We start from the raw sequence: 13,468 nt of genomic DNA on the forward strand, positions 1-13,468 counted from the left end.
CCAGTTGGTCCACGCATGCTTTGAGTACACGTCCTGGTAATCTGTCTGGCCCCGCGGCTTTGTGAATGTTGACCTGTTTAAAGGTCTTGCTCACATTGGCTACGGAGAGCGTGATCACACAGTCGTCCGGAACAGCTGGTGCTCTCCTGCTTGCTTCAGTGTTGCTTGTCTCGAAATGAGCATAAAAGGCATTTAGCTCCTCTGGTAGGCTTGCGTCACAGGGCAGCTCGTGGCTGGGTTTCCCTTTGTAGTCCGTAATATCTTTCAAGCCCTGCCACATCCGACGAGCATCAGAGCTGATGTATTAGGATTCAATCTTAGTCCTGTATTGATGCTTTGCTTGTTTGATCGTTCGTCTAAGGGCATAGCAGGATTTCTTATAAGCATCCGGATTAGAGTCCTGCTCCTCTCTACTCTTTAGCTCGGTGCGGATGTTGCCTGTAATCCATAGCTTCTGTTTGGGAAATGCACGTACGGTCACTGTGGGGACGACGTTGTCAATGCACTTATTGATGAAGCCGGTGACTGAGGTGGTATACTCCTCAATGCCATTTAATGAATCCCGGAACATATTCCAGTCTGTGCTAGCAAAACAGTCCTTTAGCTTAGCATCTGCTTCATCTGACCACTTTTTCTATTATAAGGTTAGGGTATTCCTGTACATCTCTAGAGTCCTTATAATTAATCAGAGGTAGAGGGCTGAATATAGCCAACAACCTCTAGTGTAGCATCAGCGTCATCTCACCACTTCCATATTGAGCGAGTCATTGGTACTTCCTGCTTTAGTTTTTGCTTGTAAGCAGGAATCAGGAGGATAGAATTATGGTCAAATTTGTCAAACAGAGGGCAAGGGAGAGCTTTGTGTGTGGAGTAAAGGTGATCTAGAGGTGGTCTTCCTCTGGTTGCACATGTGACATGCTGGTAGAAATGAGGTGAAACGGATTTAAGTTTGCCTGCATAAAAGTCCCCAGCCACTAGGAATGACGCTTCTGGATGAGCATTTTCTTGTTTGCTTATGACCTTATACAGCTCGTTGAGTGCGGTCTTAGTGCCAGCATCGGTTTGTGGTGGTAAATAGACGGCTACGAATAATATAGATGAGAACATTAATTCGTAACAATTAACTATATCCATTCATGCTCCCTGTCTCCCCCCCCCTCTCTCACTCCCCCTATCTCGCTCTGTCATGCATTTTAATTTAAAGAGAGAGGAACAAAGTGGAGAGAAACAGTCTTCCAAATGGTTGATGAAGCTGTCGAGACTTACTTTGAGGAAATTGATTTCCATTTCCAATCTAATGTTGTTGATGAGAAACACAAATAAGACTGAAAGACACACCACATCCCTTTCTCTGCATCTCTATTACATTACACTTTGATATTGTCATTTGAAGACAAAATACTGACTATAATATCTTATTTGCATTGTATTTGTATTTATTATGGATCCCCATTAGCTGCTGCCAAAGCAGCAGCTACTCTTCCTGGGGTCCAGCAAAATGAAGGCAGTTTATACAATTTTAAAAACATTACAATACATTCACAGATTTCACAACACACTGTGTGCCCTCAGGACCCTACTCCACCACTACCACATATCTACAGTACTAAATCCATGTGTATGTATAGTGCGTATGTTATCGTGTGTGCGTGCGTGCGTGCGTGTGTGTGTGTGTGTGTGTGTGTGTCTGTGCCAATGTTTTTGTTGCTTCACAGTCCCCGCTGTTCCATAAGGTGTTTTTTAATCTGTTTTTTAAATCTAATTTTACTGCTTGTGTCAGTTACATGATTTGGAATAGAGTTCCATGTAGTTATGGCTCTATGTACAGTATTACTGTGTGCCTCCCATAGTCTGTTCTGGACTTTGGGACTGTGAAGAGACCTCGTGTGGCTTGTCTTGTGGTGTATGCATGGGTGTCCGAGCTGTGTGCCAGTAGTTTAGACAGACAGCTCGGTGCATTCAACATGTCAATACCTGTCATAAATAAAAGTAGTGATGAAGTCAATCTCTCCTCCACTTTCAGCCAGGAGAGATTGACATGCATATTATTAATATTAGCTCTCTGTGTACATCCAAGGGCCAGCCATGCTGCCCTGTTCTGAGCCAATTGCAATTTTCCTAAGTCCTTTTTTGTGGCACCTGACCACACGACTGAACAGTAGTCAAGGTGCAACAAAACTAGGGCCTGTAGGACCTGCCTTGTTGATAGTGTTGTTAAGAAGGCAGAGCATCACTTTATTATAGACAGATTTCTCCCCATCTTAGCTACTACTGCATCAATATGTTTTGACCATGACAGTTTACAATCGAGGGTTACTCCATGCAGTTTAGTCATTTCAACTCTCAGATTTAGTTGGGGTTTAGGTTTTACTGAGTGTTTTGTTCCAAATACAATGCTTTTAGTTTTAGAAATATTTCGGGCTAACTGTCACGTCCTGGCCATAGTGTGCTCATATTTTCTATGGTAGAGTATGTCAGGGCGTGACTGGGGGGTTTATCTAGTTCTATGTTGTGTTCTAGTTTCTTTTTTCTATGTTGGGTTTTTTGTATGATTGCCAATTAGAGGCAGCTGGTCATCATTGTCTCTAATTGGGGATCATATTTAAGTAGTTGTTTTTCCCACCTGTGTTTGTGGGAGATTATTTTGAGTTAGTGCATGTTGCACCTCTGTCGTCACGGTTTGTTATTTTGTTTATAGTTTATTGTTTGTCTGGCTAAATAGTCCAGTGCGCCTCCACAGCCCAGTACGTCCTGTGCCGCCTCCTCGCACTCTCCCTGAAGCGCGTGTCCTCAGTCAGGTACGTCCTGTGCCTCCTCCTCGCACTCTCCCTGAAGTGTGTATCCTCAGTCAGATACGTCCTGTGCCTGTGTCCGGAGCTTCCGGCGACGGTCCCCGGTCCGGAGCCTCCGGCGACGGTCCACGGTCCGGAGCCTCCGGCGACGGTCTGGAGTCTCCGGCGACGGTCTGGAGTCTCCAGCGGCGGTCGGCAGTCCGGAGTCTCCAGCGACGGTCGGCAGTCCGGAACCTCCACCGATGCTGGCGGATCCACAGGATGAGAGGGTTCTTTGTCCTGCACCAGAGCCGCCTCCTATGCTGGCGGATCCGCAGTATGAGAGGGTTCTTCGTCCCGCACCAGAACCGCCTCCGATACAGGAGGATCCGCGGGATGAGAAGGTTCTTCGTCCTGCACCAGAGCCGCCACCAACACTAGACACCCCCCCCCCCCCCAATCCTCCCTGTTGGTTTCAGGTTTTTGCGGAGTCCGCACCTTTAGGGGGGGTACTGTCACGTCCTGACCATAGTGTGCTCTTATTTTCTATGGTAGAGTAGGTCAGGGCGTGACTGGGGGGTTTATCTACTTTATTTAGTTCTATGTTGTGTTCTAGTTTCTTTTTTCTATGTTGGGGTTTTTGTATGATTCCCAATTAGAGGTCATCGTTGACTCTAATTGGGGATCATATTTAAGTAGTTGTTTTTCCCACCTGTGTTTTTGGGAGATTATTTTGAGTTAGTGCATGTTGCACCTCTGTCACGGTTTGTTATTTTGTTTATAGTTTACTGTTTGTCTGGCTAAGTTTCACATATAATACAGATGTGGAACGATACTCACGCGGCGCCTTGGTCTGTTTCAACACACAAACGTGACACTAACTTATGCCTTACACCCACTCTGAAACTAACTGCAGCTCTTTGTTGAGTGTTGCAGTCATTTCAGTCGCTGTAGTAGCTGACGTGTATAGTGTTGAGTTATCCACATACATGGACACTCTGGCTTTACTCAAAGTCAGTGGTATGTTGTTAGTAAATTTTTTTTAAAGAAAGCGGCCTAAACAGCTACCCTGGGGAATTCCTGATTCTAACTGGATTATATTTGAGAGGCTTTCATTAAAGAACACCCTCTGTGTTCTGTTAGACATGTAACTCTTTATCCACATTATAGCAGGGGGTGTAAAGCCATAACACATACGTTTTTCCAGCAGCAGACTATGATCGATAATGTCAAAAGCTGCACTGAAGTCCAACAAGTCAGCCCCCACAATCATTTTATCATCAATTTCTCTCAGCCAATCATCAGTCATCTGTGTAAGTTCTGTGCTTGTTGAGTGTCCTTTTTTAATTTATTTTTTATTTCACCTTTATTTAACCAGGTAGGCTAGTTGAAAACAAGTTCTCATTTACAACTGCGACCTGGCCAAGATAAAGCAAAGCAGGGAAAACAACAACACAGATCTACACATGGAATAAACAAACAGAGTCAATAATACAATATAAAAGTGTATATACACTGTGTGCAAATGAGGTAGGATAAGGGAGGTAAGGCAATAAATAGCCCATAGTGGCGAAATAATTACAATATAGCAATTAAACACTGGAGTGATCAATGTGCAGAAGATGAGTGTGCAAGTAGAGATACTGGAGTGCAAAGGAGCAAGATAAATAAAATAAATAACAGTATGGGGATGAGGTAGTTGGATGGGCTATTTACAGATGGGCTATGTACAGTGAGGGAAAAAGTATTTGATCCCCTGCTGATTTTGTATGTTTGCCCACTGACAAGGAAATGATCAGTCTATAATTTTAATGGTAGGTTTATTTGAACAGTGAGAGACAGAATAACAACAAAAGAATCCAGAAAAACGCATGTCAAAAATCTTATAAATTGAGTTGTATTTTAATGAGGGAAATAAGTATTTGACCCCCCTGCAAAACATGACTTAGTACTTGGTGACAAAACCCTTGTGGGCAATCAGAGGTCAGACTTTCTTGTAGTTGGCCACCAGGTTTGCACACATCTCTGGAGGGATTTTGTCCCACTCCTCTTTGCAGATCTTCTCCAAGTCATTAAGGTTTCGAGGCTGACGTTTGGCAACTCGAACCTTCAGCTCCCTCCACAGATTTTCTATGGGATTAAGGTCTGTAGACTGGCTAGGCCACTCCAGGACCTTGATGTGCTTCTTCTTGAGCCACTCCTTTGTTGCCCTGGCTGTGTGTTTTGGTTCATTGTCATGCTGGAATACCCATCCACGACCCATTTTCAATGCCCTGGCTGAGGGAAGGAGGTTCTCACCCAAGATTTTACGGTACATGGCCCCGTCCATCGTCCCTTTGATGCGGTGAAGTTGTCCTGTCCCCTTAGCAGAAAAACACCCCCAAAGCATAATGTTTACACCTCCATGTTTGACGGTGGGGATGGTATTCTTGGGGTCATAGACAGCATTCCTCCTCCTCCAAACACCACGAGTTGATGCCAAAGAGCTCCATTTTGGTCTCATCTGACCACAACACTTTCACCCAGTTATCCTCTGAAAACTTCAGACGGGCATGTATATGTGCTTTCTTGAGCATGGGGACCTTGCGGGTGCTGCAGGATTTCAGTCCTTCACGGCGTAGTGTGTCACCAATTGTTTGCTTGGTGACTATGGTCCCAGCTGCCTTGAGATCATTGACAGATCCTCCCGTGTAGTTCTGGGCTGATTCCTCACCGTTCTCATGATCATTGCAACTCCTCAAGGTGAGATCTTGCATGGAGCCCCAGGCCAAGGGAGATTGACAGTTCTTTTGTGTTTCTTCCATTTGTGAATAATCGCACCAACTTTTGTCACCTTCTCACCAAGCTGCGATGGTCTTGTAGCCCATTCCAGCCTTGTGTAGGTCTACAATCTTGTCCCTGACATCCTGGAGAGCTCTTTGGTCTTGGCCATGGTGGAGAGTTTGGAATCTGATTGATTGATTGCTTCTGTGGACAGGTGTCTTTTATACAGGTAACAAGCTGAGATTAGAGCACTCCCTTTAGAGTGTTCTCCTAATCTCAGCTCGTTTATGTATAAAAGACACCTGGGAGCCAGAAATCTTTCTGATTGAGAGGGGGTCAAATACTTATTTCCATCATTAAAATGTAAACTCAATTTATAACATTTTTGACATGAGTTTTTCTGGATTTTTTTTGTTGTTATTCTGTCTCTCAATGTTCAAATAAACCTACCATTAAAATTATAGACTGATCATTTCTTTGTCATTGGGCAAACATACAAAATCAGTAGGGGATCAAATACTTTTTTCTCTCACTGTACTGTGAGCTGCTCTGACAGCTGGTGCTTGAAGTTAGTGAGGGAGGTATGAGTCTCCAGCTTCAGTGATTTTTGCAGTTCGTTCCAGTCATTGGCAACAGAGAACTGGAAGGAGAGGCGGCCAAAGCAGGCATTGGCTTTTGGGGGTGACCAGTGAAATATACCTGCTGGAACGCGTGCAATGGGTGGGTGCTGCTATGGTGACCAGTGAGCTGAGATAAGGCGGGGCTTTACCTAGCAAAGACTTATAGATGACCTGGAGTCAGTGGGTTTGGCGACGAATATGAAGCGAGGGCCAGCCAACGAGAGCATACAGGTCACAGTGGTGGGTAGTATATGGGGCTTTGGTGACAAAACGGATGGCACTGTGATAGACTGCATCCCATTTTCTGAGTAGAGTGTTGGAGGCTATTTTGTAAATTACATCTAAGTCAAGGATCGGTAGGATGGTCAGTTTTACGAGGGTATGTTTGGCAGCATGAGTGAGGGATGCTTTGTTGCTAAAAAGTAAGCCGATTCTAGATTTAATTTTGGATTGGAGATGCTTTATGTGAGTCTGGAAGGAGAGTTTACAGTCTAACCAGACACCTAGGTATTTGTAGTTGTCCACATATTCTAAGTCAGAACCGTCCAGAGTAGTGATGCTAGTTGGGCTGGTGGGTGCGGGCAGCGAACGGTTGAAAAGCATGCATTTGGTTTTACTTGCATTTAAGAGCAGTTGGAGGCCACGGAAGGAGATTTGTATGCCATTGAAGCTCGTCTGGAGGTTAGTTAACACAGTGTCCAAAGAAGGGCCAGATGTATACAGAATGGTGTCGTCTGCGTATAGGTGGATTAGAGAATCACCAGCAGCAAGAGGGACATCATTGATGTATACAAAGAAAAGAGTCAGCTTGAGAATTGAACCCTGTAGCACCCCCATAGAGACTGCCAGAGGTTCGGACAACAGGCCCTCCGATTTGACACACTGAACTCTGTCTGAGAAGTAGTTGGTGAACCAGGCGAGGCAGTCATTTGAGAAACCAAGGCTGTTGTGTCTGCCGATAAGACTGTGGTGATTGACAGAGTCGAAAGCCTTGGCCAGGTCGATGAAGACAGCTGCACAGTATTATCTCTTATTGATGGCGGTTATGATATCGTTTTGGACCTTGAGCGTGGCTGAGGTGCACCCATGACCAGCTCGGAAACCAGATTGCATAGCGGAGAAGGTACGGTGAGATTCGAAATGGTCGGTGATCTGTTTGTTAACTTGAATTTTGAAGACCTTAGAAAGGCAGAGTGGGATAGATATAGGTCTGTAGCAGTTTGGGTCTAGAGTGTCTCCCCCTTTGAAAAGGGGGATGACCGTGGCAGCTTTCCAATCTTTAGCGATCTCATGTGATACAAAATAGGTTGAACAGGCTAGTAATAGGGGTTGTAACAATTTGGATGGATAATTTTAGAAAGAGAGGGTCCAGATTGTCTAGCCCGGCTGATTTGTAGGGTCCAGATTTTGCAGCTCTTTCAGAACATCAGCTATCTGGATTTGGTTGAAGGAAAAATGGGGGAGGTTTGGGCAAGTTGCTGTGGGGTGTGCAGGGCTGTTGACCCAGGTAGGAGTAGCCAGGTGGAAAGCATGGCCAGCCGTAGAAAAATGCTTATTGAAATTCTCAATTATCGTGGATTTATCGGTGGTGACAGTATTTCCTAGCCTCAGCGCAGTGGGCAGCTGGGAGGAGGTGCTCTGATTCTCCATGGACTTTACAGTGTCCCAGAACTTTTTAGAGTTTGTGCTACAGGATGCAAATTTCTGTTTCAAAAAGCTAGCCTTTGCTTTCCTAACTGCCCTGAAAAGTTGCATATCGCGGGGGCTATTCGATGCTAATGCAGTACGCCACAGGAGGTTTTTGTGCTGGTCAAGGGCAGTCAGGTCTGGAGTGAACCAAGGGCTATATCTGTTCCTGTTCTACATTTTTTTGAATGGGGCATGCCTATTTAAGCATGCTGAAATTCTGTTGTTAATTTGTTTACTGTGAAATAGCATTGGTTCTGGTCAAACACATTTTTTTCCAGAAGCTTGGGCTGATTGGTCGGCTATTTGAGCCAGTAAAGTGGGCTTTACTATTCTTGGGTAGCGGAATGACTTTAGCTTCCCTCCAGGCCTGAGGGCACACGCTCTCTAGTAGGCATAAATTGAAGATGTGGCAAATAGGAGTGGCAATATTGTCTGCTATTATCCTCCGTAATTTTCCATCCAGATTGTCAGACCCCGGTGGCTTGTCATTGTTGATAGACAACAATTTTTTCACCTCTTCCACACTGACTTTACGGAATTCAAAAGTACAATTATTGTCTTTCATAATTTGGTCCATATACTTGGATGTGTAGTGTCAGCGTTTCTTGCTAGCATGTCATCCCTAAGTTTGCTTATCTTGCCAATGAAAAAGTCTTTAAAGTAGTTTGCAATATCAATGCGCTTTGTGATGAATGAGCCATCTTATTCAATGAATGAAGGAGCCAAGTTGGCTTTTTTTCCCAAAACTTTATTTAAGGATCCTCGTAGCTTTTTACTATCATTCTTTATATAATTTATCTTTGTTTCGTAGTGTAGTTTCTTTTTATTTAGTTTAGTCACATGATTTCTTAATTTGCAGTACGTTTGCCAATCAGTTGCCAGACTTAATTGCCATACCTTTTGTCTCAACTGTACAATTTTTCAATTCCTCATCATTCCAAGGGGATTAACAGTTTTTACAGTTATTTTCTTAATGGGTGCGTGCTTATTAGTAACTGGAATAAGTAGTTTCATAAATGCGTCAAGTGCAGCATCTGGTTGCTCCTCCTTATACACCACAAACCAACAAATATTCTTTACATCATCAACATATTAATCACAACAAAACTTATTGTATGACCTCTTATTCACTATATTAGGCCCAGCATTTGGAACTTTGGTTTTCCTAGATATGGCTATTATATTGTGATCACTACATCCTATGGATTTGGATACTGCTTTAAAGCAAAAATCTGCAGCGTTAGTAAAGATACATGTTGATGATTTAATTCCTGTGCTGTTTGTAACTACCCTGGTAGATTGACTGACAACCTTATCCAGGTTGCAGACACAGGTTACAGTTTTAAGTTTTTTCCTGAGTGGGCAGCTTGATGATAGCAAGTCAATATTTAAATCACACAGAAAATATACCTACATGTTGATATCAAATACATTATCAAGCATTTCACACATATTATCCAGATACTGACTATTAGCACTTGTTCTATAGCCTTGGTCTATAGCTTGACTGTTAGCACTTGGTCTATAGCAGCTTCCCACAAGAATGGGCTTTAGGTGAGGCAGATGAACCTGTAGCCATATTACTTCAACAGTATTTAACATTAGATCGTCTCCAAGCTTTACAGGAATGTGGTTCTGAATATAGACCACAACACCGCTCCATTGGCATTTCTGTCTTTTTGGTAGATGTTATAACCGTGTATTGCTACCACTGTATCATCAAAGGTATTATCTAAGTGAGTTTCAGAGTCAGAATATGAATGTCATCTGTTACAAGCAAAGCAGTGCAGTTCAGACGTGGTTTGTCATTCTCCCCTGTACATTTTGTATTTTTCGTATTTTTTTGTATATATTTCAATTTATTTTCAATCTCTTTTACATTTTTTAGATTGAATATACCTTCCGGTAACCCGCCTCACCCAATTTGATACGGATCTGCTATTTTTAGACCTTTTAGCCAGAACCTCCACCAGAAGCTAACCAGCTAATTAGCTACTAGCTATTTAGTCATTGTCAGCCACTGCTAGAGGCCTTTACCTTCGGCACAGACACCAGCCACTTTTAGCCAGGATAACACTTGCCAGCCTGCCAGTATCGGACTGTTTTCTCCACTACAACGCCGGATTCCTGCCTTAAGCCCTGGACCATTACTCCTGATCATGACAGCTAGCTAGTTGGCACATCCCCGAAGCTAGCTATGAGCAAGGCCCACCTCCCGGCCCACTCAGTGATCACTCGGCTACATTTACATTTACGTCATTTAGCAGACGCTCTTATCCAGAGCGACTTACAAATTGGTGCATTCACCTTATAATATCCAGTGGAACAACCACTTTACAATAGTACATCTATATCTTTTTTTGGGGGAGGAGGGTAGGGGGGGAGGGAGGGAGGGATAGAAGGATTACTTAATCCTATCCCAGGTATTCCTTAAAGAGGTAGGGTTTCAGGTGTCTCCGGAAGGTGGTGATTGACTCCGCTGTCCTGGCGTCGTGAGGGAGCTTGTTCCACCATAGGGGTGCCAAAGCAGCGAACAGTTTTGACTGGGCTGAGTGGGAACTGTGCTTCTGCAGAGGTAGGGAGGCGAGCAGGCCAGAGGTGGATGAACGCAGTTCCCTTTTTTGGGTGTAGGGACTGATCAGAGCCTGAAGGTACGGAGGTGCTGTTCCCCTCACAGCTCCGTAGGCAAGCACCATGGTCTTGTAGCAGATCCGAGCTTCAACTGGAAGCCAGTGGAGTGTGCGGAGGAGCGGGGTGGCGTGAGAGAACTTGGGAAGGTTGAACACCAGACGGGCTGCAGCGTTCTGGATGAGTTGTAGGAGTTTAATGGCACAGGCAGGGAGCCCCGCCAACAGCGAGTTGCAGTTATCCAGACGGGAGATGACAAGTGCCTGGATTAGGACCTGCGCCGCTTCCTGTGTGAGGCAGGGTCGTACTCTGCGAATGTTGTAGAGCATGAACCTACAGGATCGGGTCACCGCCTTGATGTTAGCGGAGAACGACAGGGTGTTGTCCAGGGTCACGCCAAGGCTCTTAGCACTCTGGGAGGAGGACACAATGGAGTTGTCAACCATGATGGCGAGATCATGGAATGGGCAGTCCTTCCCCGGGAGGAAGAGCAGCTCCGTCTTGCCGAGGTTCAGCTTGAGGTGGTGATCCGTCATCCACACTGATATGTCTGCCAGACATGCAGAGATGCGATTCGCCACCTGGTTATCAGAAGGAGGAAAGGAGAAGATTAATTGTGTCGTCTGCGTAGCAATGATAGGAGAGACCATGTGAGGATATGATAGTGCCAAGTGTCTTGGTGTATAGCGAGAATAGGAGAGGGCCTATAACTGAGCCCTGGGGGACACCAGTGGTGAGAGCACGTGGTGCGGTGACGGATTCTCGCCACAGCTACACAGCTGATGCCTACCGGACTCTTCCCCAACACGGCTAGAATTCCACTACTCCACCGGATCCTTGCCGTAAGCTCTGGACCTTTTGCATCGGATCATCGCTGCAAGCTAGCTGCTACCGAGTGGCTATAGTGGCTAATGTTCCTGTCCCGAAGCTAGCACCAGTTAGCCGAGAGCCAGGCGCATCTCCCGGCTAGCAAACGAAATTACTACAACCACAATACCTCTTTCGCCACCTGGCCTGGACCCATTTGTCGACACGAAGCTCCGCCGTTCCACCATGACTGGTCTGCAGATGTAACTCCATCTGCTGTGCCCCCAACCGGCCTTTGCTGGACGTCGGAGCCAGCGCTTCTACTAGCCCCGGCCTGCTAACTTTAAACGCTGTGTCTCCCCCATGCTAGGTAGTAACGACTACCCAGCGGCTTCCCTGTTTCATCTATTGCTGTACTCTGGACCCTATGATCACTTGGCTACATAGCTGATGCCTGCTGGACTGTTCATTAATCACGGTACTATATTTAGTTTATTTTTTGTTTATCTGTCGGCCCCAGCCTCGAACTCAAGCCCTGTGTGTAGTTAACTGACCCTCTCTGCCCATTCATCACCATTTTACCTGTTGTTGTTGTCTTAGCTGATTAGCTGTTGTCTTACCCATTGTTGTCTTAGCTAGCTCTCCCAATCAACACCTGTGATTGCTTTATGCCTCGCTTTATGTCTCTCTCAAATGTCAATATGCCTTGTATATTGTTGTTTAGGATCGTTATCATTGTTTTAGTTTACTGCGGAGGCCCTAGTCCCACTCAACATGCCTCAGATACCTCCTTTGTCCCACCTCCCACACATGCGGTGACCTCACTCAGCATAACTAGTACGTCCAGAGATGCAACCTCTCTTATCGTCACAAAATGCCTGGGTTTACCTCCACTGTACCCGCACCCCACCATACCCCTGTCTACATTATGCCCTGAATCTATTCTACCACGCCCAGAAATCTGCTCCTTTTATTCTCTGTCCCCAACGCACTAGACGACCAGTTTTGATAGCCTTTAGCCATACCCTCATCCTACTCCTCCTCTGTTCCTCGGGTGATGTGGAGGCTAACCCAGGCCCTGCGTGTCCCCAGGCACTCTCATTTGTTGGCTTCTGTCACTGAAAAGCCTTGGTTTCATGCATGTTAACATTAGAAGCCTCCTCCCTAAGTTTGTTTTACTCACTGCTTTAGCACACTCTGCCAACCCTGATGTCCTTGCCGTGTCTGAATCCTGGCTTAGGAAGGCCACCAAAAATTCTGAAATTTCCATCCCCAACTACAACATTTTCCATCAAGATAGAACTGCCAAAGGGGGAGTAGTTAGCTTGCAAAGTTCTGTCATACTCTCCAGGTCTATGCCCAAACAGTTCGAGCTTCTAATTAAAAAATTAATCTCTCCAGACATAAGCCTCTCACTGTTGCTGCCTGTTATAGACCCCCCTCAGCTCCCAGCTGTGCCCTGGACATCATATGTGAATTGATTGCCCCTCATCTATCTTCAGAGTTTGTTCTGTTAGTGGACCTAAACGGGGATATGCTTAACACCACGGTAGTCCTACAATCTAAGCTAGATGCCCTCAATCTCACACAAATTATCAAGGAACCCACCAGGTACAACCGAAAATCCGTAAACATGGGCACCCTCATAGATATTGTCCTGACCAACTTGCCCTCCAAATACACCTCTGTTGTTTTCAATCAGTGCCTCATTGCCTGCATCCGCTATGGGTCTGCGGTCAAACGACCACCCCTCATCACTGTCAAACACTCCCTAAAACACTTCTGCGAGCAGGCCTTTCTGATCGACCTGGCCCGGGTATCCTGGAAGGATATTGACCTCATCCCGTCAGTCGAGGATGCCTGGTCGTTCTTTAAAAGTAATTTCCACACCATCTAAAAAAAAACATGCACCTTTCAAAAAATGTAGAACTAAGAACAGACATAGCCCTTTGTTCTCTCCAGACCTGACTGCCCTCGACCAGCACAAAAACATCCTGTGGCGGACTGCAATAGCATTGAATACTCCCCGCGTTTTGCAACTGTTCAGGGAAGTCAGGAACCGATACACGCAGTCAGTCAGGAAAGCAAAGGCTAACTTTTTTCAAACAGAATTTAGCATCCTGTAGCTCTAACTCCAAAAGGTTCTTGGACACTGTAAAGCCTCCGCAGGTTCTCCTTCACCCAAATCCA

The sequence above is a fragment of the Salmo salar genome, chromosome 09 (genome assembly GCF_965601325.2).
Source record: "Salmo salar chromosome 09, fSalSal1, whole genome shotgun sequence".
Lineage (NCBI taxonomy): Eukaryota > Metazoa > Chordata > Actinopteri > Salmoniformes > Salmonidae > Salmo > Salmo salar.